Here is a 25143-nt window from a genome sequence, read left to right on the forward strand (position 1 = left end):
TCCGTCTCATGCACGCATATTCCCCCATCCTGCTCTTTGCCCCTCCCGACCTCCCTGCCCATGTCCAGCTATCACAGCCCTCCTGCAGCGGTCGCTGGGCTGCACAGGGAATGAGGCACAGCTCACCATGGCAAATAGTTGGTTTGCAAAGTGGCAGTGCTGCTCCTTGTGCTCTCCTCGCCCAGAGGCAGCCCTGTAGAGACCTACTGCTTGTACCAGCCCTTACCCCTTGCCCAGGATGCCACCAGCCAGGCAGGTCACCAGGGTAGGAGGCATGCTTCCATGGCCATGCTATACATTGCAATGCCATGATAGCAGCTCACACCCTTGTGGAGAAACAGCATGCTATGCATGAGAGAAGGCTGTGCTGCCCGTGTTCCAGATGGTTCTCGGTAACCAATCGCTGGCTGTTTATTAAGCCATCAGTTACATGTTTATAAGCAATTTCATCAGGGAGAGTTATGACCAGCTTGGGAGTAGGTGACTTGGGAGAGAAGCCTTTTATTGTCGTAGAGCCAATACATTAAAAAAAAAACCCTCAAACTATTTTTTAAAACTCAGTTTCCAGTTCATAATTGTATTTGCTGGTCCAATTGAAGCTGGGAGGCTATTAACAGATGTGATCCATCAGAGCTTAGAAGGAGCTGTTCATATTGCTCAAGGCTAAAAGGGGCTGTTTGAGTAGTTAATTTGCCTTCCCGGATTTGGCAAACCTTTGTCACTCACCCCTGTCTTGGGCCAATAGCGTGTCTTGGCCAAAACCACACTCCAGAAAGGCATCCCACTTTGATTTGGTGAGGTTGAAGAACCAGACACTCCACCATGTCCCCGGGGAGTTTGTGCGAGTGGTTTATCTTTTTTATCAATAAGTATATGTGCCACTTAGGTTCCTGTGTCACTTTCCTGCTTTTAGTATCTCCTCTTGCTCTTCACAGAATCTGGTTTGGGTTGGAAGGGACCTTAAAGCTCATCCTGTGTCCAACCTGGCCTTAATCTTTTCTGGTTTATGCTGAAGAGCCTGTTTTGGTACATGTGAGGGTAGCAATACATTGTAGCCCAGCAATCTTGGGTTTGGGTTTTGATTTGATAAGGTAGACTGCGCACTCTGTGGCTGGGCACCAGCTTTTACTTACCAACCTCCTTCTCAATATGTGGCAGTCTGGGGAATGTTCCACTGTCATTGCTAAAGTGTGTACTGGCACCCTTCTCCTCCTGCTCTACCAGTTGCAGAGCCAAAGCTTGCTTTTGTGTATCTATCTGGTGTGTCAGTTGCCATTGCCATAGCAGCTGGAAACCCACCACTCATGTTAGAGTATTAGGAAAGAAAGACCAAAAATAGTGTGAATTCCCTATTTTTAAAGCACTACAGCCTAAATCACCTTTTCTTCTCATGGCTCTGTGGGGGTCTTCCAGATTGGTTACCATTGCCCTTGGGCGCATCTGCCTCACTGGGCCTGCATCAAGCACACCTATTTCTCCAGTGGAATCACCAGTGGGACTTCATCCATCAGGTATACCCAGGTGGAGGAAAGGTGTTTCTGCAATGAGCCAGGAGGCTTCCCAAGGGGCTTTGCTGGTGAGTGCTGGCCCCGCGCATCCCCATGGCAGATGATGTTACTCCTTCCTCGATCAGCCCCACATGGTATGTGCATTATGGTGCTGGCTGGGTCCTCGCTTTCCCTCACTGCTCCCCCAGCCCCTGATGAAGTGGCCGGTCAGTTCTCCCATGCCTGCTGAGCAATGCCTCATCCTCCCAACAGCAGTGTTCCTATTCTTGCAATGTATGTGCCTTATTTTGTGTTGCTCCTGTAAAAAGAGAGGGACCAAGATGTGTTGCCAAATGTTCCCAATGAGGCTGTACTTGCCATTCAGCTGATAGCACATACCACTGTTAATAGTGTCCGAACCGTCTTGTAAACCTCTGGTATTCACGTGTTATTGTCCTTGGATTGGTGGAATGTCTCCTATGGAACAGTTACTGTTGTCAGTCCTGCAGATGTGTAAGATAAAAATGTGTTCTTTTTCTCCCCCCCTCCCCCTTTTTTTTATAAAGCTTGTAATCCTTTTTAAAAAAAAAAAAAAAAAGAAAAAAAGAAAATGTGTAAATACATTTACGTACAGTAGGATTAGTGTTCGGCTGTAATGGGCCTTAGTGGCCTTCATTTGATAAACCTGCAGTTATGATGTTTCTCGAGCCTTAGGTTGATCGGAAGGGTCTGTAGCACTGTGTACATACGAACTGTACTTCTGCTTTCAGAACCACTTAGCTCTTTTGTAACAAAGAAAAAAAAAAAACAAACTTTCTTACAATGTCAATAAAAACACAAAAGCCTTTGTACTTAAGTTGTTAGCTTTCAGCTTTTAAACTATCATCTCCTTGGGGAAGGGAGTTACTTTTTAATTCAGCTGCAGAGCCTGCTTGCAATCAGCACGTGTAGTGCTTCCACTCGTGGTCTCTTGCTTTCCTGTTTCTGCTTCCCAGAATGTTGCTTCTTTCACATTTTAAAAGCCATGGGGAAGGAAAATAGGGCAGAGAGCTGGGGCTACCTCGGGGTGGGTGTCAGCAGGGCAGGGGATGCTGTGGGGACCCCTGCCCCATTTGTCACCATAGTTGTTTGCAGTGTTGAAGATGCAACACACAAGAAATCTGGAGAGGGACTTTTACAAGGCATCCTGTAGTGACAGGACAAGGGGGAATGGATTTAAACTGACAGAGGGGAGATTGAGATTAGATATTGGGAAGAAGTTCTTCCCTGTGAGGGTGCTGAGGCGCTGGCACAGACTTTTCCCAGAGAAGCTGTGGCTGCCCCATCCCTGGCAGTGTTCAAGGCCAGGTTGGACACAGGGGCTTGGAGCAACCTGCTCTAGTGGAAGGTGTCCCTGCCCATGGCAGGGGGTTGGAACTGGATGAGCTTTAAGCTCCCTTCCAACCCAAACCATTCCATGATTCTATGCTGCTAAGGCACCAGGGTCACAGCATCTGCAGAGGTGAACCCTGCCAGGAGAAGGGTTGCGGCTGCAGGGCATATATCTAGTCCTCCAGCCTATCTTGAGATTGGGCCTCTGAAGAGCTGCATGTGAAAAGCTGCAGCCGGGGGGGCAGGAGGACCTCTTGTTTCCATGTGGTGAAACTCAAAATAATGCCAAGTCCTCAGGAAAACAAAAAAAAAAAAAAAAAAAAAAAATAGCAGGGCAGTCTTGGTTTGTATCATTCAAAATTAGTGGCTGCTGTTGACCTTTAGTCTGTGCTCTAGTGCCAAGGCTGTAAATGAATTAATTGAATTCATTAAATTCGTTTCTTGCTTCAGAAGAGCATGTACTGCAGTTTGCAAAGCCTGAGAAAAATACAACAGAAATACACAGCATCGAATCAGTGAGGCAGGAAAAAACCCACCCCACAGCCCCTCCACCATCCTAAGCAGATAATGTGACATTACTGCACCCAAACACCAAACGCACGGGCAGCACCAAAGTCACCAGTGCTGCTGAGGCCAGACCCGCCAGGGTCGGGGATGAAGCAGGGGAGGAGGAAGCAGTGTGGGCCCAAGGCACTGATGGAGTCACTGGGCTGGATGGGTGTGAGCAATGGCACTGTGAGACAGACCAATGTCTTTTTTTTTCCTTTCCCAATTTTTGTGGGCTCGACTGTGCAATCTTCATACTGCTTTTTTCAAAGAGGGGGTAATGGGAAGGAGACGACTTGTTCTCTGCAGGCTGAAACACAAGCTATTTGTGTTAGGAACATGGCTTTGTTATGTGATTAGTGCAATGGGAGCCCCTAGGCACCACTTCCCAGTACAAACTAATATTAATAACTCATGCTGAAATTGCCTGTTATTTAATAACCTGGGCCTCTTTCCGTGCCAAGAAGCACATAACTAACTGCTTTGTGTTTCCACCTCTGGTGTTCCCGCTGTCTCTGCCTGTCTTCCCTTGCTTGGCTTCAGACTGGGCCTATGCATTTCCCAGGAAAAGAGGAGCAGGTTTGGGCAAGGAAGAATCACAGAATCACAGAATGGTTTGGGTTGGAAGGGACCTCTGGAGATCATCTGGTCCAATCCCACTGCCAAGGCAGGGCCACCCAGAGCAGGTCACACAGGAACACATTCAGGTGGGTTTTGAATGTCTCCAGAGAGGGAGACTCCACAATTCCCTTGGGCAGCCTGTTCCAGTGCTCTGCCACCCTCAATGTAAATTTCTTCCTTATGTTGTGGTGACACTTCTTGTGTCTTAGTTTATGGCCCTCGCTCTTTGTCCTGTCACTGGGCACCACTGAAAAGAATCTGGCACCATCCTCCTGGCACCCACTTTTGAGATACTGATGTGCATTGATGAGATTCTGTCTCCTCTAGACTAAACAGGCCCAGCTCCCTCAGTATCTCCTCATAAGAGAGATGCTCCAGACCCCCTCATCATCCTTATGGCCCTCCTCTGGACCCTCTCCAGTAGCTCCTTGTCTTTATTGTGCTGAGGAGCCCAGAACTGGATGGTGTTTCATGGGAATCCCTGCACCCCCATGTCTGCCTGCATCTGTACATCCTTGGCTGTACCCCTGCGTTGGGGTACAGACCCTGCATCTGATGCGAAGCTGCTCATAACTGGCATGTCTTGCACTCTGTCCCTTGTATCATTCATGTCCTGGGTGACCTATTTCATTCCTCTCCAGGGAAGCAGCCTCCCTGCCTCCGAGCTGCCCCGGCTGTCTGAGACGTGATAGACCAACACTGTTACTCATGGGTGGGAGGCCCATGTGAGTCACGCTTCCCTTCGCAGGCTGGACCGACTGCGTGTCCCGCCGGATCAGCACGGCCCGGCACAGTGGCAGCACAGTTGGGCCCGGGCGGCAGCGAGAAGCAGTGGGTTGATCAGATGGTGATGAACCGTATAAACAGGATCGTTTCCCAGGGGCTGGCTGAGCTGCTCCAGCCTTTGCCAGCAGCACTAGGGTGGCTGTCAGGTCTGCGAGGCGGTCTCTAAGCCACCCTGCTCTGCAGAAAAAACATTACTAATGTTCCCACGACCGGAGCAAGACAGAAGAGACAAATAACTTGGACCGCAACGTGAAACAGTGGCAAAAATCTGGGAGACAGAGGAGGAGAGAGGAAACAAAACACAAGCGAGTGGAACGCTCTATAATGACTGAAAAGAGCCCCAGATGGATGTGAACTGAGAAAAGGCCAGAGACAGAAATAGTAGCACTAATTAGCTGAGCTGTACGACCCCACTCCTGCTGTACCTGAGCATCCTCCACTGTCCCCATTGCTCTGGTGCTGCCAACCCCATGCTAGGAAAGGGGGGTGAGAGCTGCTCAGACCTGAATGCAGAGAAGTTCCTCTAGAAACCCTTAGTGAAAACCCCAAAGCAGAGGCACCTATAGGGCTGGGCAGACGAAGGGTTGTGGCTCCAAGCAGCATCTCCCAAGGGAAGACTGTGGAAAATGTGTATTTCCCTCTCCTGAGCATGGACCTTTGCTGCTGGGAGATATCCCATTTTGATTACATGAGCAGCCAGCCCTCCCAATCCATAGTGAAAACTCAGTTTGCCAGGCTTGCCTTTAGGCAGTTTGGCTTTGAAGACCTACAGCACATCCTGCAGTGCCAGAGGGTCATGGCAATATTTTTACTATCCACGTTCTTTATCTGCCTATTTTCCTGCTGGGAAAGGGCAGATATGTCTCATTCCTGGCATTGCTGACTATTTCAGTCCCCTGTCTGTCACTGTCAGTAAACCCCTTCAACTTTGGCTGTCAGACCCCACATCATGGTGTTGCCATAATACGGCTTTTTGGATGGAGCTTCCAAGGAAAAACAAATGGTGAGCAGCATCCCCCATCCCCATCTGCTGTCCGGCTGCAGAAGCTGAGCTTGAGCTCTCACCAGCGGGTTACAGAGGTAAAAGAGGACTAAAAAAGACCAGCTCATACCTTCTGTGAAAGCAGTCATCAGGCACTGAACCCTCAGAGTTGTGGAGCTCAGTGGCAAACAGGGACCTCTTGGAAGCTTCCCAGTAGATGTGGCTGCACATGGGGCTCTTGCTTGCCTGAGCTGGAAGCCACCTCACCCGCACCTTGTCATTTGCATTCATCGCTAGCTAGTGGCACAGCACCAGTGTGAGGAGGTCTGGTGAAGAGGCTGGAGGTCTGCAGGGCCGTAGTACACGGCAAAATGTGCTGCAGCATGTGTGGGGATCGAGGTTGGTTCCCTTCCAGCAACAGTAAATGTCATAAATATCACGCTCTCCTTTGCAGCCACACAACAAGCAGCGTGGCCGGTCCCGCAGTGCTGCTCTCTCTTCACATCACCCTTTGGAGCAGGCAAGCGCCCACTGCTGACCAGCTGGCAAGTGTTCTCCTTGGGCACCAGTACTAGGGACATTCCATGCCACGCTTGTTTCTCTTGTGGCTAAACTCAAGGAATTGGTGCCACTTTGAAGCCCCAGCCCCTGCCCACCACGTGGCCTCGCTGCAGGCTGGCACAGCACGAGCGAGCCCGGTGGTACAGCTCCTGCACCTGCCCCATGTCCTTTCCTTGCCTTGGATGCCTCTCCCTGCCCTTTCCTCCTCTTCTCAAGGCTGTGGCATAGTGGAAAAACATAACTATTGCGTGCTATTTTTAACTCTCTTTGGTCCCTTGGAGGCTGCTGCTGTTTGAAGCTGTGCAAAAGCTGGCCACACGATCAGGGAGGCAGCAATGCCTTTCTTAGCTCTGTGGAGTGCAGTCTTGAACCACTATAGCACTTCTTGCTTACCGTCATGCCCTGAAACAGCTTGTGTTTCAATCAGCTCTTCACCTGAGCTCTGCTTGGCATGAGCAGCCGGAAAGTGCCTGGCTCCAGCTTAGCTGGAGCGGCAGCAGAGAAAGAGAGGGCTGGAGCATCGGCCAGCAAAATGAGATTGGGAATCTTCCTCACCCAGCAACCTCCCTGCTGGTGCTGGAGCCAGGGCCTCTTCTGGGATATGAGATGTCCGTTCTGACTGGGATCTGTGATTGCTGTCTTTGCCTCTTCTGTTTGAACCATGGCTGGTTCCGGGGTCGCCGGCTGCAGGCTCGGCTCTGCCTGCAGCAGCTCCCACAGTTTCAGTCCCTTGTGTGCAAACCCTCTTTGCCAAACTTCACTTAGAAGCACTGGTGCAAAGGGCCCCAGAAAGCCCAAGACATCACAAAGTCCCCTTGGACATTTCATTGTGGGGGAGCTGCCAGCCACAAACAGTCCCTAAGCAAGCAGTAAAGGCTTTGATTTATCCAGTTAAATATAGATCATCCAGTTAAACGTAGATCATCTTTTCTTTGTTCATGTTCCCAAAATAAGTGTTTTCCCTCAGGAGAGCAGGTTGCAGAGTGCCAAGCTCTGTTTTAATTCTGTCCTACACCAGGTGATGAGTTTTATGCCAATATTGTCCTGAAAACTTTAGGGTTTCAGGACATCATCATCAGTTTTGGATGCAAATTTCCTTGCTTTAAGAGACACAAATAGGCACGTGAAAGTCAGCCCATGCCTGGGCTGGCCTTGCACTAAACTTAAAACCAGAGAGCCTCAAAACCCAAATGCTGTTCTCAGTGTGCCCTAGATGGTGGCATTGCTCAGATTTGCTGGTGCCACTGTGGTGTGTTTGCTGGGCAGGATTATTTGGTCAAAGACTTTTTGCTGGTAAGTGCTGGTCCACTGCAATGAAAACATCAGATTTAGGGGAAGAAAAACAAAACAGAAAGACAGCATTTGGTCATTTTAGAGCCACCACATGCACTCAGCAACAATGGGGCCAGCAACGATTTCAAATCAGGGGTGCATTCAGGGTTTTGAGTCTCCCCATTTTTAAGTAAGGTACCATCTCATGATATTTGTAGTACAGGAGGGCTCAAGAAAGCACATCTGAGGTCTTTGGGAGGTGACCACCACAGCTGCCTCACCACTGCTGGTGCCAGCGAGCTGGACCTTGGCTCCTCGCTCTTGGGTCTAGGTAGGATGGCCAGGGCAGGGAGCAGACCCGTGCCACCCTGCTCCTAGGGCTGGAAAATCCCAGCTCCAGCTTACATCAGGGGAGGAACGAAAGGGAAACCTTCCCGAAAGGTAAACAAATGGCAAAAGAGAAACGATGAGCCAGTTGCCTCCCAGGAAAATCCCCCGGGCGCTGTGTGGGATGTGTGGCAATGCAATCCCATCCCAGGGAGTGCCGGGAAGCCGGGGGAGCTGGGGACATGGCAGCGATGCCGGCCACGGAGCACACGTCCTGCACAGCCCAGCCAGCTGCCATCCGCAGTTAAAGCCCATGGTGCTCCGGGGTGCCTGTGCAGGGGATTTGGTGCGGGCAGCCTTGCTTGCAGCCAGAGTTTGATGGCAGGAGGGAAGGGGTTTGTCTTGTCTCCATCGTTCCACCCAGGAGTGAGGCCGGGTGCCTGGTTTGCACTGTGTTGCTGCTGCTGTGCTGCCGCATCTTGCTCAGTGTCACACACGTTTCTTCAGCTCCATCACACGTTGGCCTTCTGCCTTCTGATTAATCTTTCAGTATTGGCCTCCGAGGGCTCAGCAGTGAGCCTGGCTTCCCTAGATGTGTGTTGCTCCCGCGGGCCACAGGGAAGCTCACAGAGTTGGATGCAGCGGGGAAAGAGCCATCTTTGGGACCCTGAGATGATGTATGAGCAGTTCAGTGCTGCCACGCTGTGGGAGACCCGGCTCACTGTGCGGTGCTGTCCTTCCTGATGGACCAGGCATCTCGCTCCCCACGGGCTCTGCTGGGGACCGCTGTGAAGTGACAGCCTTTGTTAACTGATTCTGCTGTAACGCAGGGTAGTGATGTGCTTCTCACGTCCTCGCTGGCATCACTGCTGGGCTGGGCTGCACCCAAGATGTAGACCCATCAGCCACACGATCCTGAGGGTAAGACCTCTCCAGCCTCCACTGCCATCCTGTCTTCCTTTATGGATGGCCGAACACCAGCAAGGGTAAAACCAACCAGAGCACAGGAGAAGGTGGTGCTGGAGTCTGGCTGGGGACATGAGTACCTTTTGCCTTTCCTTTCTCCCTGGGAGCATCCGAACAAGTGAATGGGGCATCCCCAGCAAACCTCCCACTGCCTTGCAGTAGCAGGAGAGGCAGTGGCTCTGCCACCAAGATGAATCTGGGAGGTATGTAGAAGCTTCTTAAAGATGCTCTAAACAGCATTTGGAGGTGGTAAGTAAGGAAAAAACATGGTTCTGCTCTGGAAGGGCTGAGTGCAACTACTTGAGCTGGCTGCTGGCCAGTAGAGCAGGTAATTAATAGCAACTGCTTTATGTAAAGTAGCAGGAAAGAAGGAGCAGGAAAACTACAACCCTGCTCACACACTGCCAACCCCATGCAAAACATCACAAGAGAAGAAACTATGGGGCATGCAAGCTTATACGATGGTCTGCCTGGAACTGCTGGAGCGAGTCCAGAGGAGGCCACAGAGATGCTGCGAGGGCTGGAGCAGCTCTGCTCTGGAGCCAGGCTGAGAGAGCTGGGCTGGGTCAGCCTGGAGAAGAGAAGGCTCCTTGAGGGGAGACCTTAGAGCAGCTCCAGTGCCTAAAGGGGCTACAAGAAACATGGAGAGGGGCTTTGGACAAGGGCCTGTAGGGACAGGACAAGGGAGAATGGCTTTAACCTGACAGAAGGTAGGTACAGATTAGATACAAGACAGAAACTTTTCCCTGTGAGGGTGCTGAGGCGCTGGCACAGACTTTTCCCAGAGAAGCTGTGGCTGCCCCATCCCTGGCAGTGTTCAAGGCCAGGTTGGACACAGGGGCTTGGAGCAACCTGCTCTAGTGGAAGGTGTCCCTGCCCGTGGCAGGGGATTGGAACTGCATGAGCTTTAAGGTCCCTTCCAACACAAACCAGTCTGGGATTCTATGGCTGGTTTGGTTGAAAGGTCACAGCCTGGCAGAATGTGTTTGAATGACATGCAAAGGAAAACACTGAGTTTAGCAGAGTTCAAGCCTAAGGGCCTGTGTGCTGGCAGGGAGAGAAGGATCCCATGCCTCAAAGCTGGAGCAGGGGAAGCATTTTGGACCATGTGGATTCAGTTCTGTGTGAAGCAAGGTCTGACCCCCTTGTCCCTCTCATATAAGCAAAGGGCATATAGCTGCCATGCCTGTGCCACAGCCAGGTCTGTCACAGAGTGACACTAACAGTCAACACAAGCAGATGCTGAGCAGGGTATTGGGGCTCTGCAGCTGTAGGGCAGATACTGGCAGATGACTGGCAGCTTGCTGGGTGAAGAGCAAAAGAAAGAAGGGAGGGAGCTGGAAACGCATTAGCTTTTCTGGATGGGTAAACACCGACGCCCTTTGATTCCATTTTGACTCATTTAAGCCTGGAACTGCAAAAAGATGGCCCAGTAAGTAACACAACTTGTAGGAATTCCAGCTGCTAAAGTTACCCCTCTCTCTCCTCACTAGTAATTTCACCCTATGTTGTTCCTGATTTATCCTGTTGTAAATGAAAGTCTAGTCTCAGGGTCTTCTCATAGGATCATGAATCAAATGCATCAGAATGAAGTTCAATCATCTCAGCTGTGCTGTGATCTTTGCTTCACCCTGCGCTTTTCCTACAGAAATTAAAATAACCCGCTATGTCTCTTTTCACAGGACATGAAATACACAATTTTGTACGTATTGCAAAGTCACACCAAGGCACATTGTGAAGAGTGGCAGAGTACACGCCATTTCTTATAGCCTAACAAAGGGTCCTTTATTTAATAATGAACTATTACAGCACAGGACAAAGATTTGCTTTGTTCAGTGACTAGAAATTGTTTGCAGATTTTTCTAGCCACCGGGAGTTGACGGTTCACTTAGGAAATCTATTCTTAAAGCGAGAGTGCCTACATGCCTGCTCAGCTCTCGGAGTGCTGCGAGCCCAGAGCTGCATGGGGCCCAGGCCAGCTCTTTTCCACTGGGCTGATATAGTGAAACATTTCTGGATGTATTTCTCAGAGGAGGAAGCAGATCCACAGTTTCAGCTGTTGCCCCTCATCACCTTTAGGAAAGGTTCAGGCTTCTTAGCCAAGCTGCTGAAAGCAAGGGACAAAGAGGATGCACCTTGGAGCAAATCTGTATGGGCTGGTCACCTCAGTGTGAGGCAAACACACTGCTCCGGTGGCACAGAGGGCTCAGCTGTGTGGGGTTGAATCTTAGCTCTCTGCAGCCAAAAAGCCCCCATATCCTAGTACAGATGATAAATAGAAAGCAAGCTGAACAATGACTGGGGTGATGCGCTGCAGTGTGCCAGCAGCACGGGGCAGGCTTTCTGCCCAAGCAGAGCTAGGCACTGTCGGGAAAGGGCTGTGATTTTCCCCCCTTCTCTTCCTCTCCTTCTATTAATAGGCTTTGATACCAACCCATTCATGGGGTGCAGGCATGCGGGGTCTCTGGGGATCCCACCCCAGGCACTTGCACTTCCAGCCAAGGAGGTGATTATTTGGGACAGCTTGTTTTGATCGTACAGGGCAGGTCAGATTGTGCCACTTGGCTCCAACACACAAATCTCACAGCCAGGGTGTTAATGAATGAGGAGCAAAGATGTTATTTTCCGGAGAGGGACCGCAGCCGGAGGAAGGGAACAAGAAAACAAGAACCAGCATTCACCCAGGGCTGTACCTCGATACCTGTGACCGGCAGCCACCCCTCGCTGGGGGTAATGCAATTACCAGGTTGATTTCTCATCATGCACCTTTAACCATTTTGTTCATCCCAGTGAGCTGCTTGTAGCAGGGTGAAGGAGCAGGGGCGTGCTTGGCCCTTTAACTGCAAGTGAAGGCACTTAATGAACATACCTCTCCTTACCTCCCAGCTGGCTTTCCCAGAAATATCCAAGCACAAAGCAAGGAGTTGCCTTGATACCAAATCCTCTGGCAGGGTTAAAGGCACCAGAACCTCAGTTCTGCCTAGCAACTAGATAAAGGGGATCTCTGAAAAGTCCCAGCACAAAACTGTCCATCAGCTGAGGAGCCCAAGTCCTGAGTTCAGGATTGGTCCTAAGTTCCCACATCAGCTTCTAAGGACTTGCACTCCTTAGGTCTTTCCAAAGTACGTCATGTGCACGTGCAAACACACACATATACACACACATGGGGTTGTTTGTCTGTTTTTAAGTAAATTAACTCACTTTTCTGGAAGGGAAATGAAAGGCCCCTACAGCACCAGCCCCCACTCTGTCAGTCATCGACCTACAGCAGGGAGATGGAATTTGGCACTTGGCCCATGGTTTAGCTTCAGGTTAGCACTGAGCGGAACCAGTTGCAGTAGATGTGAAAAGCCTCATCCCTCCTCTGCTTTGTACCATCGGGCTCTGCTGTATCTTCTGCATGTGCCACCTCTGGCAAAAGCAAAGACAGTGCCAGTAAATGGGATTATTGCATACTGGGACGCAGCGGCGAGAAACTTGCCAAATGCATTGCTCCATGACATCACTTGAGCTTTTGTTTGTGTCTCAATGGTGAGAAAAGAAAGGAAAAAAGGGGGGGGTGAGGGGGGAGGAATTTGACTTGGAGCAGCTCCCTCTAACCATTTATTTACCTTGTGTGCATGCTTTACGCTCTTACTCATGGGTTACAGTCATGGGTGCACATAAGTTCTTGAGGGTCCCCAGCAGTAATCCCTTGACAGAGGAGCTGGCTCACGGCATGCTCAAGGCATTTTTGTTTCATTACTTTTCTCATCAGATAGCAACATACAGTAACTTTGCTGCTGCTTCTGGCAACTGCTGCACTTCCTTTCCCCACGCATCCCTGACGCACACGTAGCATGGGAAATGCTCCTCTGTTTCAACACCCAACTCAGCACTAGACCAGGCAGCTGGGCAGAGGACATGGGCAGAACTGGGCCATCATGGAGCTACAGCACAGGGTGCAGACAGCCAACGTCCTGCTGGAAGATGCCCAAGTATCTGTGGCACTTGGAACTGCACTGGACTCACAGCTCCACCATCAGTGGTGAATGTCCTTTGCTCCAGGCCTGTCTGGGGGTGTGAGCATTCGGCAGCACCCCAATGCTCTGCAGGGATGTGAAGATGAGCCCACTGTATTGCAGTCTGGAGAGGTGGGAAGGAAAGAGAGGCCAGGAGTGGGGAAGTAACTGGTCGCATAGCGAGTTGCAGTGGTGTTGGAAAGGCAGTAACTGTAGCCTGCAAACAGAAATGCAGAGCTACCTGCTCTGGTTCAAAACAAACATAGTCTTGGCACTAGGGTGACATCCCACAGTGACTTTTATAGGCATTTTTCTTAGGCCATTTCCTCTCCCACATTGCACTCCTTGCCTCCTATCCCACAGTGAAATAAGCTCTATCTGAGTCAATTTACCCCACTGGGCTGTGGTTACTCGCTTTTGCTGGCAATGCCCTCACCACAGCTTGGCCCTTTGGTCCCAGATCAAATCATTTGGTTTGGACACCAGATAAAGAATGGGCACCACCTAACTTTACAGACCTACATTTGGTCTATTCATTGCAGCTCCTTTTACAAGAAAAGAAGAGAAATGGGCAAGATTTGCCTGACCAGGTTTAGACACTGACCTGGGGAGGGGATGACTCATAGCTGTGCCTATATTTCTCCATATTCTCCTCCATAAAGGGAGCCTAGCGTGACTAGCTCAGATGGAGACATCTATGTCTATGTTTAGTCAGATGAATCCCACCCAACACGACTGCAGCTGCTGGAGGAACATGAGCTTTCCCATAATCGCTTCCCTTCCCCATAGTTTTGGGGCAGAAAGAATTACTTGAGCTGATGAGTCCTTGAAGGATTCCTTGAAAATTGCACAAAATCTGCTCGGAAGGATGTGTGTCTGCTTGCATCAGGCCTAAACGTGGTTCAGCGGGCTGTGGAGGTCCCAGGCAATAGGGCATTCAGAGGGCAATGCAATGCTGGAGTTATGCTCTCTGATAGCAGGCAGCCTGAAAATGGGAAAAAGCAAAGACAGTAACAGAAGGAGCATCCGAGACATCTCCTGGGTTTGGACAGCTACTAAGTTGGCCACATCCCAAGAGAAACAACTTCCGCTCTGTCCCCTGGCTCCTACCCTTACCTCCACCTTCCTCCTTTCCCTCTGCTTTCTTCAGTCATTTCCCTCCTGAATAGAAACTTTTGGGAGGCTTATTTCCTTGCACCTGTTTCAGCTGCGATGTAACTGCGGTAATAACTCAACCACTGTTGGATGGAAGGTTGCAGTTATGTCTTGGTTCCTTTTTTACATTTTACTGAGTTATGATTATATTTAGAGATGGGCCCAGGTCAGAGCTGTGCAAGAGGAGCACTCCCACGGTTTGGGAAGGTCTGCGCTGGGAGTGAGACCCCTTCATCTCAGCTGGCCTTCCTCTTGCTAAAGCGCGGATCCAAAACCCAAGGTGCAAAGCTGGAGAAGTTCAAGTGTAAGTTGAAGTGCAGATTCTGGAGGTGAGGCCAGTGTGCGGTTGTGGTGGGATGAAGCAAAGTGCAAAGACTTAAATTCTGCCACAGCATGAAATATCTTTCTGCATGCTTGATGGGAAAGTCATTAAAGAAGGCTGGGAAAGCCAGGTGCTGCCTTGCCTTCCAGAAGTAGTAAATGAGACAACACAGATCAAAGTTAATGGCAGTAACATCGGACTCTGTCCTATGGATACTGCCTAGGTGGCCTTAATCCCTCTGTGTATTTTAAGATCTCATGTCCTTCACTTGCAGAGAAAACCACATTTTTGGACCTGTTGTTTGATATGACCAGATGCTTTCTTCAAAGTCATGTTTTGACCTCCCAGCTCTCAGGGTTGAAGATGAGCCTTTTATGACCAACTGACAGGAGCTGCTGTGCTGCACAGTGAGCAGAGCCAGTGTTGAGCCTGAAGGCTTCAGCTAGGCTAAGGCAGCACAGTCCTCTAAAAGGGAAGCTGCTCCATACCACAGGTAAAGACCAGAAGACACCAAAGCAGGAAACTGGCTCACGCAACGTGCCCAAGTAATTCTGGCAGGTGATTCAAGTCCTCTCAGAGGTGGCAATCACAGGCAAGTAGCAAGGGCAGAGAAATGTACTGCACCAGCTCACACCTGCCAAAGCATTTACCCCATCTATTTCCAGTGCTTCAGAAGAAAGTGAAGAAAAGACAGTGACACCCTACAACACACTGATTGTTTTGTATTAGACAAGAAAAGTCTCTGGCCTGTTGTGGCTGAAAATCTCAAAGCTGAAGGCTGGGCACTGTCACTGTTTCAGCACAGAGCTGCAGCAATGAGTAGATTGAGGCAAATGCAGATTTATTTTTTTCCACCACCATGCCAGAAAGGGACAGGAATGAGAATTCAGAGATTATAATCTCCATCAAACTTTACATGCTCATGCTGGACAGTTTCGCTCCTAAGGTGGGTTCAGGCATGTCTGTTAAGGTAACCCCCTGAGGTGATTTTACCATCTCCTGCCTGGTCAGCGTAACCTACTGATAGGAAATAAGGTCTCACGATACAGCTGAATTCGAGTAACTTCAGTGTCTCCTCACTGCAATGAGGATCCAGTGTAACAAGGTTACCAAACTTTGCCTTAGAAAAGCTGACTGGGTGGCACTTTAACCCTTACACGACAAAAAGGCTTTTATTTTCCCAGGCACCATGTCAGTGGTCATCCCTGATGTTTCCACTTTCTTGCTAAGATGTGGACACCCGGTGAGACCACCACCTCATGCTGCAGCCCAGGGATGCTCCTGCCCATGCTTCTGCCATCCCCAAGCCCTGTTGTTTGCTTTTAGGTTCCCAGAGTCAGCTGAGCCCTCTTAGCCCCATTGAACCAGCAGCTATTGTGGAGGTAGTTACCATAATGACCCCATAATCCTGTTTTTCCAAGACAGAGTCTCCTGTCCTGTAGGTACTGCGTGAACGCTTTGTTCCCAGATGTATTACTTTTCATTTAGCTAAATTAAAACACATTTTCTTGGATTGTGACCATTCAGCCAGCAATTCCGATCTCTCTGTAACAGTAAACTATCCTTGCCATTATTTACTGGGCTGCAGGTGGACAGACTGAAACACTAGCTCTGCACAGGCTGCCCTGTTCAGCTCAATGGACTGTTGATGCTGTACAATAATAACAACTATTCTGGTGTCCAGGGAAAAGATTGTTTCATGGCTGACTCTTTCAGCTGAAATATTCAGCTCTTCTGAGATTTGGGAGCACATTTGGGATTGCTGAAGGAGTAGCATCTTTTTCTCCACAGCCTGTCTCATCGCTGCATGATAACAGCCTCCCGCTGCCTCCCCCTCTCCATTTCCTCTGTATGTGGAAAATCACAGATAAGAAAGAGAGAGAGAGAAGTAAAACAGATTTACTTCATTAGTTTATGCTTCGAGTCATGCAATGACAGAGCCGCTGAACTGACATCAACCCCTTCCCTTGTCTGTCTCGCCACAGCTGCATCCTACCCTGAGCCATGTCCTGTGGCCAAATGGGGAAACTGGGGCACAGAAAAGATAAAAAGTCAAACTGTCACCTTCTACAATGCACACAAACTGCTGAGGTGAGGTTTTTGTTGCAGCATTAACAGCTCCTGGTACAATGTAGGCAGGTAGAGGCCTGGAAAAGCTCTCCAATTTTAATGCCCTAAAGCAACTACAGACAAATGATGCACATTTATTGGATAAATACTTCTCTTTTTTTGGCTTGCTCTCTATAGCCACAGCATATTTAATATGACAACAGGATAAATACTCTTCCCATGCAGCTCCAGTAAGGTCAGTGAACTTATCCTAGGAATGAGTTTGACTTCATTTAGGGCAGAACTACCCGGCAAAACCATTCCTGCCAACGACTCTGGCTCAAGCATGCAGGCACACCAGCTCTTTCACCCTCCCTGTGCTGCATGGCCTGCATGCATTGCAGCCTGCTGAGGAGATGATATGGCTTTTGAGATCTTCTCCTGGTATATGGCACAAATCAGGACAGTAAAACAAATCTAAGTGATCTGTGAAAGGTCAGATCCTGTTCCTGCTCCCGGGGTAGGATGAGCCACTGGGTCAGAGAACTTGCCCTCTGTGACAGCACGTTAAGCAATCTTCCAGGAAAATCGCTTTCCTATGACCACATCTAAACCATAGCCTTAGTAAGAACCATGCAGCCTTATAGAACGGGCTTTAAAACCAGACCACACTGCATTCGCTTGGCTACAGAGATGCATCATATAATCGTGGTGTGTGTGGCTTACCACCTCGTCTCTTATCCCTCCGTTTGTTGAATCAGAGGGTGGTGTCGTCATAGCACATGCTGCAAAGGCCACCGGGCCACACACACGTACCTTTCTTGTGCACGTTGCCTAAATCCCATTGATCAATGACTTCCTGCATGGTTACTGGAATGCTGTGGGAAGAGGAACATAAAATTCCCTGCTCTCATTTAGCCCTCCTGTCAAAGCTAGAGAAGTCCTGGCCCAGCTTCAGCTACAAAAACATATGAAATATATCAGCTGAGGCTGAACGGAATAGAAACCGATGGCCAGTCCGGATATTGCTGCTCTTGCACTGAGAAGGTTTCCTTCCGAAGCCAGTGCTGATGATTCATTCTAGAGACCAGGTGCTCAGACAATCGCCAGGTACTATGGTAAAGGGAGACAAAGCCAGGCTAATGGTAAATCACTATAAATCCACTATCTGTAGGCATAACTTGTCAATGGTTAAAACACCACAAGAACGGTAAAAAGCACAATATGCTTTGCATTTATACTTTTGTCTTCTTTTCATGGCTTCATCTTGGGCACTCGCAGTAAAGTAAGCAGAGAACTGCAGTGGAAGCCCTATGAACTGCAGAAGAGTGGAAGCCCTGTGTTGCAAAGGACTTCCAGATTTTCATATCTGGCTTCATTTCAAACAAGAATGAAAAACAAAGAAGTTCACATGCTTCTAATGGGGGCCTGATTAAAAACAAAAAACCCAGTGGAACGACTAATAGTTATTGATTGCTTCAGCTCTATGGGACTTTAAAGCAACCCAAGTGCAAGAAGTTAGTTGGTTAATTGCCTTCAGAAAATCAGGTTCTTTATCACACACAAACCTGAGTGCACAAAATGGAGACATGAAAAAACACTACTTACAAATAAATGAAGCCCTCACTAGAAACGTGCAATTTTGAGAAGTGGCTGGTGAAACTTCTGCAGAATCAGACTCCACAAGAAACATACAATTCCTTTTTTCCCTTTCCAGACAGTTCTAAAGTTGGATTTTCCACTTAACATCAAGCATCATTTGCATGGGAACAACTGCAGGGAACTGCTAACTAGTAACTGAAGAAGTCAACAACAATTTCTGTTGTGATTGTAAAGTACAAATAATGACAGAAATGCCTACGTAAATCTAAAAATCAGTAAAATACTTGGTTATGGTAGTTTTAAACAAAATGTGTATGTGTTTTTCTTTCACTCAGAAACTCACACAATTAAGTTATAGTCTTATTTGGCTTGAAATATTTGTTAAAAGGAAAAATCTTATTCTACAGCTGGTTTAGTTATTCATATGTATTACAGCAGCATGCGCATCACCATGCTAGGAAGAATCCTAGTCTGAAACTAGGTTAAAACATCAGGAGAAAAGCTTCAAAAAGTTTAATCAGTGGTGTTAGTTGTTTGTAAAATCAAAGCATTTTAACTTATGTCAAAGGTATCCTCTTCACACAGAAGTGTGCAGGAATGCCAGAGTGTGGATGAAGAGGAAAAGTACTCAAGCAACAGTGACAGAGATTTCTGACACTAAAGATGGCAGAAAATAGTGGGGCTGTGTTGGCTGGCATGAAACTGATGGTGATTGTGTTGCTGAACACATGTTGCAGCACAAGGACTCAGTGGGGTGCCTTGTATCTCAGACCAAGGGGCTTGGATCTTCCTGGTTGTATTTTCTGGTTGACTTTACATTAGCAATGAAAGGCAAGTAGAGAGAAATCTCAGATTTGGCATAATGAAATGAATCAAGCTGATCTGATAACTATCTCAAAGAACGAACAGGTTTTTTTTCAGATGCTCACATATTATTAATGTTGGGGCAACTGGCAAGGGGAAATGTGCTAAAAGATGGCATTAGCCTGGCTGAAAAACCTCCAACAGCAGGATGTTATAATCCCATCAGGAATAGAAGAAGCAATAAGGCAAATGCATTCTCTGAGCCATTGCCTACCAAGGCCTCACTGACAGAAAAGAATCTTGAATTGGGTGACTGCTCTCATAGAGAAACCCCAAGAGAAAATACAGGGAGCTCTCAGGATCACTTGGCCATGGAAAAGAAAAGGCTGATTTATTCCTTAAGCAGTTATCTTTTACACACCAAAAAAGAAAAAGTGTGTTGGTTGTTATAGGTGATTTGTATTTGAGAGAAACATTTTTGAGGTCCCATTGATACAGTGGTGAACAGTCTAGAGTTTCTAAATCTAGCAGATAATACTTACACAGCAACTGCACACAGAAGGAGATGACCTTACCATGGACCTCCGAAGGCAGATAACAGCTGATTGATTCCTGAGCTGGAAGTAGCTGCTTTCACTGGGACTGTTCATTGTGATGTGATTACATTCTGCATGGGTAAAGAGAGGAGATTTGCAAGTAGTAATTAATAAACCCAACTGTTGTATCAGAGAAGTTCCCCACAGTTTCTGAAAACTACAAGCCAAATTAGTTAGGATGCAAAATCTGAATGCAAGAAATTTGAATGCAAATTGTGCAGGCATAATAAAAATAAAACAGAAATAGTCAAGTCCTCTTCCTCCACAATCAAGCTTGGAGCTTATGCTAAAACCTTATCCAAATTCAGCATCAACTAGAAATTACTAACTAAATAGGTAACAAAGAAAGAATGAAAAAGCAAAGAATATTGATGGCATTTTGAAAGGCAGAAATGTAGACAGGCAAGATGTGGGCCTTGATGGAAACAGTCCTTCAGTGGGGAACATATTTAGGCTCTCCATACTCAGGAAGAACAGGGAGTTTAAAAAATAGATTAAGAGCAAAAAATAATGCTAGCAATGACAGACAGAAATTGCAAAACTGATAGTAATGTTGATGCAGAAGAGGCTGAAATAGGTCCCTATTACTTCTGCAAGTTGGAGAGAGTGGTAAGGAACTTATTTTATATAGGAAAGCAAGTTATCTTCCAGTGCATTAGGAAACGGATAGCTTCTTAAATTCAGCAGTGTCGTCTTCTGCCTGACAGCTGTGCCAAGGCATCCTGCAAAGAGCAATACCAGTCTGTAATGCATGGTTGGGCTGCCGGTAAGCAGAAGACCCCAGGGTGATATCCCTCTGACCTTGGCTGGGAGTGGGATGTGGGATGGAGGAGAACAGGGAAAGGGGGGCACTGCTGCCTTGCCCTCTGGCCCTGGAGCGCTGTCTGTGGCTGCAAGCCGTGACTGCCAAAGGAGTGTTAAACATCTGCCAAAAAGCCACACAATAAATGGCAAAACTGCATCTGAGTGAGAAACTTTCGGAGAGGAGTTTATTCCTGTCATCACAAAGGCGATTCAGAGACACCTTGATTTCTGTGTGAAGGATGGAAACAGTCCCTACTAAATCCTTCTCCATCTAGCAGAGAAAGCCATCACAAGAGTTCAAGAAGGAGCACTCAAACCAGATCAAATGAGAGAGCTGGCACAAAGTGTTAAAAGTGAGGGTGAATAAATTACTTAGGGAGGTCGTGGATGGCTCTGTTTCCTGATGTTTTCATTGGCTTTGGTGAGGAGAGATTTCTCACCACCAACTGCGGCCAGATGAGTCACTCAGCCAGTCTCTCTAGCCTCTCCCTGGTCCACGGAGAAAGATAAAAACTCCTGCAGGGGATGATTCGGTGCACCTAAATTAAGCATCTGCTTTGAATTGCCTTCCGAAAGTGCCCATCTCTCTTCCACTCTCCCCCTGCCATGACTACAGAAGGATCCTAGGGAGACCAGGTGTGTGCCAGGTAAAGGACTGGGTAGCACAAAAGTCCTACCTATCCTCTATAGACAAATCAGTGCAATAGGCTCTCTCTCTAGGTTAGGATTCAGGCACTGGTGCAAATGATGCATATGTACGTTTGTACAGATCCAGTGATGACCTATAAAATTCAGACCCTGAACAGAGCACTTGCCCCACAAAGGTGACAAAAAAGCACAGGGTTGAATCCATTTGTAAAGTATTTGTTCAGTATTACAGACAGGCAACTAACCAACTCCCACAGTTTGCTTCCAGCTCACGAACGGCTCATATCATAGATAAAGTGAAAAGTCATAAAGCTATCGGTACCCACACTAAATAGGTAAACCCAGTCTTGTAATCACTGTAGCAGGAAGAATTTTTGCACCAAAAATCTTGAGTTGGACACAAGAAGATCTACTTGCATGTACTTATATCCAGGTGAGAAAATCTGGACTGTGGATTTGTCTGTGTTTTCTTTTGCTTTCAGAAGTCTTGCAAAAAGACACGTTATTTTTTTCCTCTTATTAGCTCTCCACCAGGAATAGTCTTTTTTCTCCATCTCTGCAAACACCTGTATTTCTTCCTTTACAGGTTGTTTGCCAGATGCCTTTTAATTTATTCCTCTTGTTAAAGTGTCATTTACCAGGTGACTTCTTCAAAACTGATTGCTAGGGATGGGTTGCAATCCATCATTGAAGCTGGTGAAGAAGTCACAAGTGGGCAGCTTCCCAGCTACTGGCTGCCCAGGTAAAACCTGAAAACCTTAGCGGGCCCCATGCAGTATGAGCCATGCTGAGGAGCTTGGAGAGGGGTGGGTTGTGGGTGTCTGTGGCTCACGGGGAGTGGAAGCAAGCCCAGATACTCTAAATTGTAGATGGTTCTCCATAGTGAACACCTACACATCGCAGGCAGGAGGCGCTCATTTTACGTGTAGCGCTTGCAAAGGTGGTCCTGCTCTTTTCTTTCCTCCAGTCTACACTCACTGCTTGTAAATCTCCTTATTCTTGAGTTGCACTTTACTAGTATGAAGCATGCAGCTAAAGGCGAAGGGCTTTTTCTCCATGCTAAAATCTCACTGCTTTTACTCCAATCCATTCCTAAACTGATTGAGCTAAACCACTGAAAACTCCAGCGGGAACACTTCTTCTTTGGCTGATTTTTGCTTAGCCCATCCAGATTCCCAGCCAATTAAAGCTACACTGAAATAAGCATAGTGTAAATCCATGCTAAGAGATTGCAACCGGAGATTGCTCTCCTTCAACTGAAGGGGTTTAGTGGACTAGAGATGTTCATTCATGGGAAAACAAAGAAATGTATTCCTACGTACACACAGAGCGGAGAACTGCAAAAACATTTCATCTCTCATTCTTAGTCCCTCATTAAAGGCCGCACATTGATTATTTATTTCTTTCTAATTTAGCAACAGCAGTAACAGAAATTGCCTCTTTGACCCGAGGTAGTTGCCAAACGTTTAGTTCAGAACCAATTTCAGTGCTACTGTAATCCCCTGAACTGGAGAGCTGGAGCAGAAGTAAAGCTGAGCCAACCTGAAACTGTAGCTGTGCGAATGGCGCCAATCTAATTAAGTTATGAAAAACTGTCTCTCTGGAGATGAGTCTCCTGCAGCTCACAAGCAAAAAGGTGGAGAACATGTGAATCTGGCCACAAGCCTCAGCTGTTGACAACCCAACTTACAAAGCATTTGTACACATGCCCTTTGGGAAGAAAGATAAGTGGTACTCAGGGGAACCACACATTTGTTTAACTCTTTGTTCCGTACTCATCCAGGCAAGGAGAAAATGTTTCATATTATGCTGAATACCATCTCAGATTCTGGCAGGATTACTTGTCAATATTATTGCAGCCTCTTCAGTTACAGTGCTTCAGCAATAAAGTAGTTAGACTGGCTTTGAAATACAGAGATTCAGGCAATACAATCGCACTATGAAAGAGCGCTCATTAGCCTTTGGCTGACCTTGAAAAATTGTGTTTCTCTCCAATTCTTCCACAAATTGCTTTAAGGAGACCTCCTGAGTTCTACCAAGTCACAAGGTTCGACTGTGTGACTCATGGTTTTTAGCCACTCTCTCACGATCACAAGGCATGCTTGCCTTTTACACGCAGCCACAATTGCTACAAGGAGGATACATAAAAATGCACCGGCGCTCTTATTAATAGTGGCATGTTCTTATTTGTTTGGGATTTTTTTTTTCCAACCTCAAAAGTTTCATAATGAAACAGTTGGTCTTATAAAAAGTGTCACTCATCAAGTCAAATTTTATGGCTAGGTCACTGTAAGGACTTTGTCAGATTGTGACTGGGCACGATAAAATTTCATAGCTGTGGAAGCTGAATTAAGTGTAATCAGATATGTCTGGGGGCATGAGCTGGCTCTCAAAGGGATGTGTTCTCTTGTTTGAGACAAATAGCACCACTACACGTTTCCTCCAGTATCTGACTTGCTGGACACAGGCCACCAAATATGTTGAACCAGTAGGTCGACCCATATCCTGAGTCTATACCTCTGCTATCAACAGCCCTTGCAGCTGTGGAGGAGCCCTCCAGCAAAGTGCTTGGACAAAGGAGGAAAGCTCAGCTCAAGGTGCTCCTTGCCCCAGTGTAACGAGTTTCGACACCTTCATGGTGAAGGTCTCGGATGTACTGTTTTCAGCAGAACTTGGCACCGGCGTGCAACACCTGAAATAATTACCTGCCTGCAGCAATGCTGGAGCCAAGAGCTGCTCTGCTATTCTTCTGCTCCTCTTGCACAGCAGGTGATGGGACAGAGCAGTGCTGGAGATGAGGAAAAGCCCTGCCTGAAGGAACTGTGGCCTCAATAGCATGGCTCACCTGAGGAGCTGGAGCCTGTGTGAGGAGCCTGTCACAGCTGGCTCAGACCATGCTGGCAGACTGATATGCCACATCTGTAACGCCATGGCTGCAGTGCTGTCAACCAGCACCACTGCTGAGTACAGCCTCCCCCCATTGGCATCGCGCTGCTCACCTCTCCCCACTGAAGGATCACTGTCAGCATCCCTGCAGGAGTGGTCCTTCTTCCTTGCACCCAGGCGATGCAGGAGCGTGTGCTGGTGGATGAAGCAGATGCACAGGTCTAATTCCACCCAAAAGAGGGCAGTGGTGCTTGCGGACACACAGGCACACAGGCAAGACAGTAGTTTACTCTCCAGCTGCTCGACTTTCCCAACCAGCTGACAGAAACTCTCCCCAGCTCTTGGCACACGCAAAGCAGTCCACAGAGCTCTCTCTTTCACACACTCTTAGTTAGCCTCTGCTCTCGCTTCCTCCCTTTGACTCATTAGCTGTTTTACCATCATTTCTCTTGAAATTCAATGGAAGAAGTCACATGGATCCATCCAAGCCAGTGCTGAGTGCCCTGTACCAGGTGCCTCTGTGTCACCCCCAGCTATCAGTTACTTGGCTGCCAGCTGGTACATTTCTTCTGCAGAAGCAGCTTTTCAGATGAGCTGTGGCTTGGGCGTAGCCGGGAATGGAAAATTGGATGGACCGCAGTTGATGGCAATCAAGCAATGTTCAGAAGCTTGATGTCACAGGAAACCACCGATACTGCGAATAATTCAGGGCAATTAAAAAAATCCCCAATACACCGACTGTTTTTCCCCTTTTCCAGTGGCTATGTATTTTCCAGTAGTGTGTTTGCCCAATGCCTATGCTCTCACCTTCACCAGGTGTGGTTCACAAAACAATATAATCAAACTCAAGTACCTACCGTTAGCACTTGTACTTACCATGGTCCTCCCTCAGCCACAGGGCTGTGTGGGTTTCCATGGTTGAAAGCCAGCTCAGGTCACAGCCTTGAAGTGTGGAGAGACGCTTGCTTTATTTCCCAGCATCAGAGGGTTTCTCAACCTGGCAACTTCTGCTGTCTTGAGGTTGTTCGGTTAATGCTGTTTTCTTGGCTCCCACGCTAAAAACACCAGACATAATAGCAGCAGCCAAGGTATTAACAACAAAAACAGCAGCAAAGACAATAGCAACACAAGTGTAGCTCATGAGGTTAGCTTTGTTTAATGGTGCAGGATCTGCACAGCCTCTGGGAGCTGGACCCAGAGCAGAAACTGCAGCCAACTTTCCTCCTCTACTGCTCTTGACGGTTGGGAATGACCTTGCTCCAGACCAGAACAGCCTTTTACTCCTGGGTGAAGTGAAACAATAGCCCCAGCACACTGTGGCAAACACAGGCCTGGAGGTGTTATTTCTTACACAAGC

The 25143-nt window shown here is 47.9% G+C and overlaps 1 long non-coding RNA gene across 1 annotated transcript; it reads left to right on the forward strand.

Annotated features, from left to right (window-relative positions):
- Positions 1–4239: 4239 nt before the first annotated feature.
- LOC115608960 lies at positions 4240–23643 on the forward strand. Its single transcript, XR_003991696.1, has 3 exons — positions 4240–4341; positions 14746–14753; positions 23634–23643. It is a non-coding gene; the product is annotated as an uncharacterized LOC115608960 (long non-coding RNA).
- The last annotated feature ends 1500 nt before the right edge of the window (positions 23644–25143 follow it).

Source organism: Strigops habroptila, chromosome 1 (genome assembly GCF_004027225.2).
Source record: "Strigops habroptila isolate Jane chromosome 1, bStrHab1.2.pri, whole genome shotgun sequence".
In the NCBI taxonomy this organism is placed as follows: Eukaryota; Metazoa; Chordata; class Aves; order Psittaciformes; family Psittacidae; genus Strigops; species Strigops habroptila.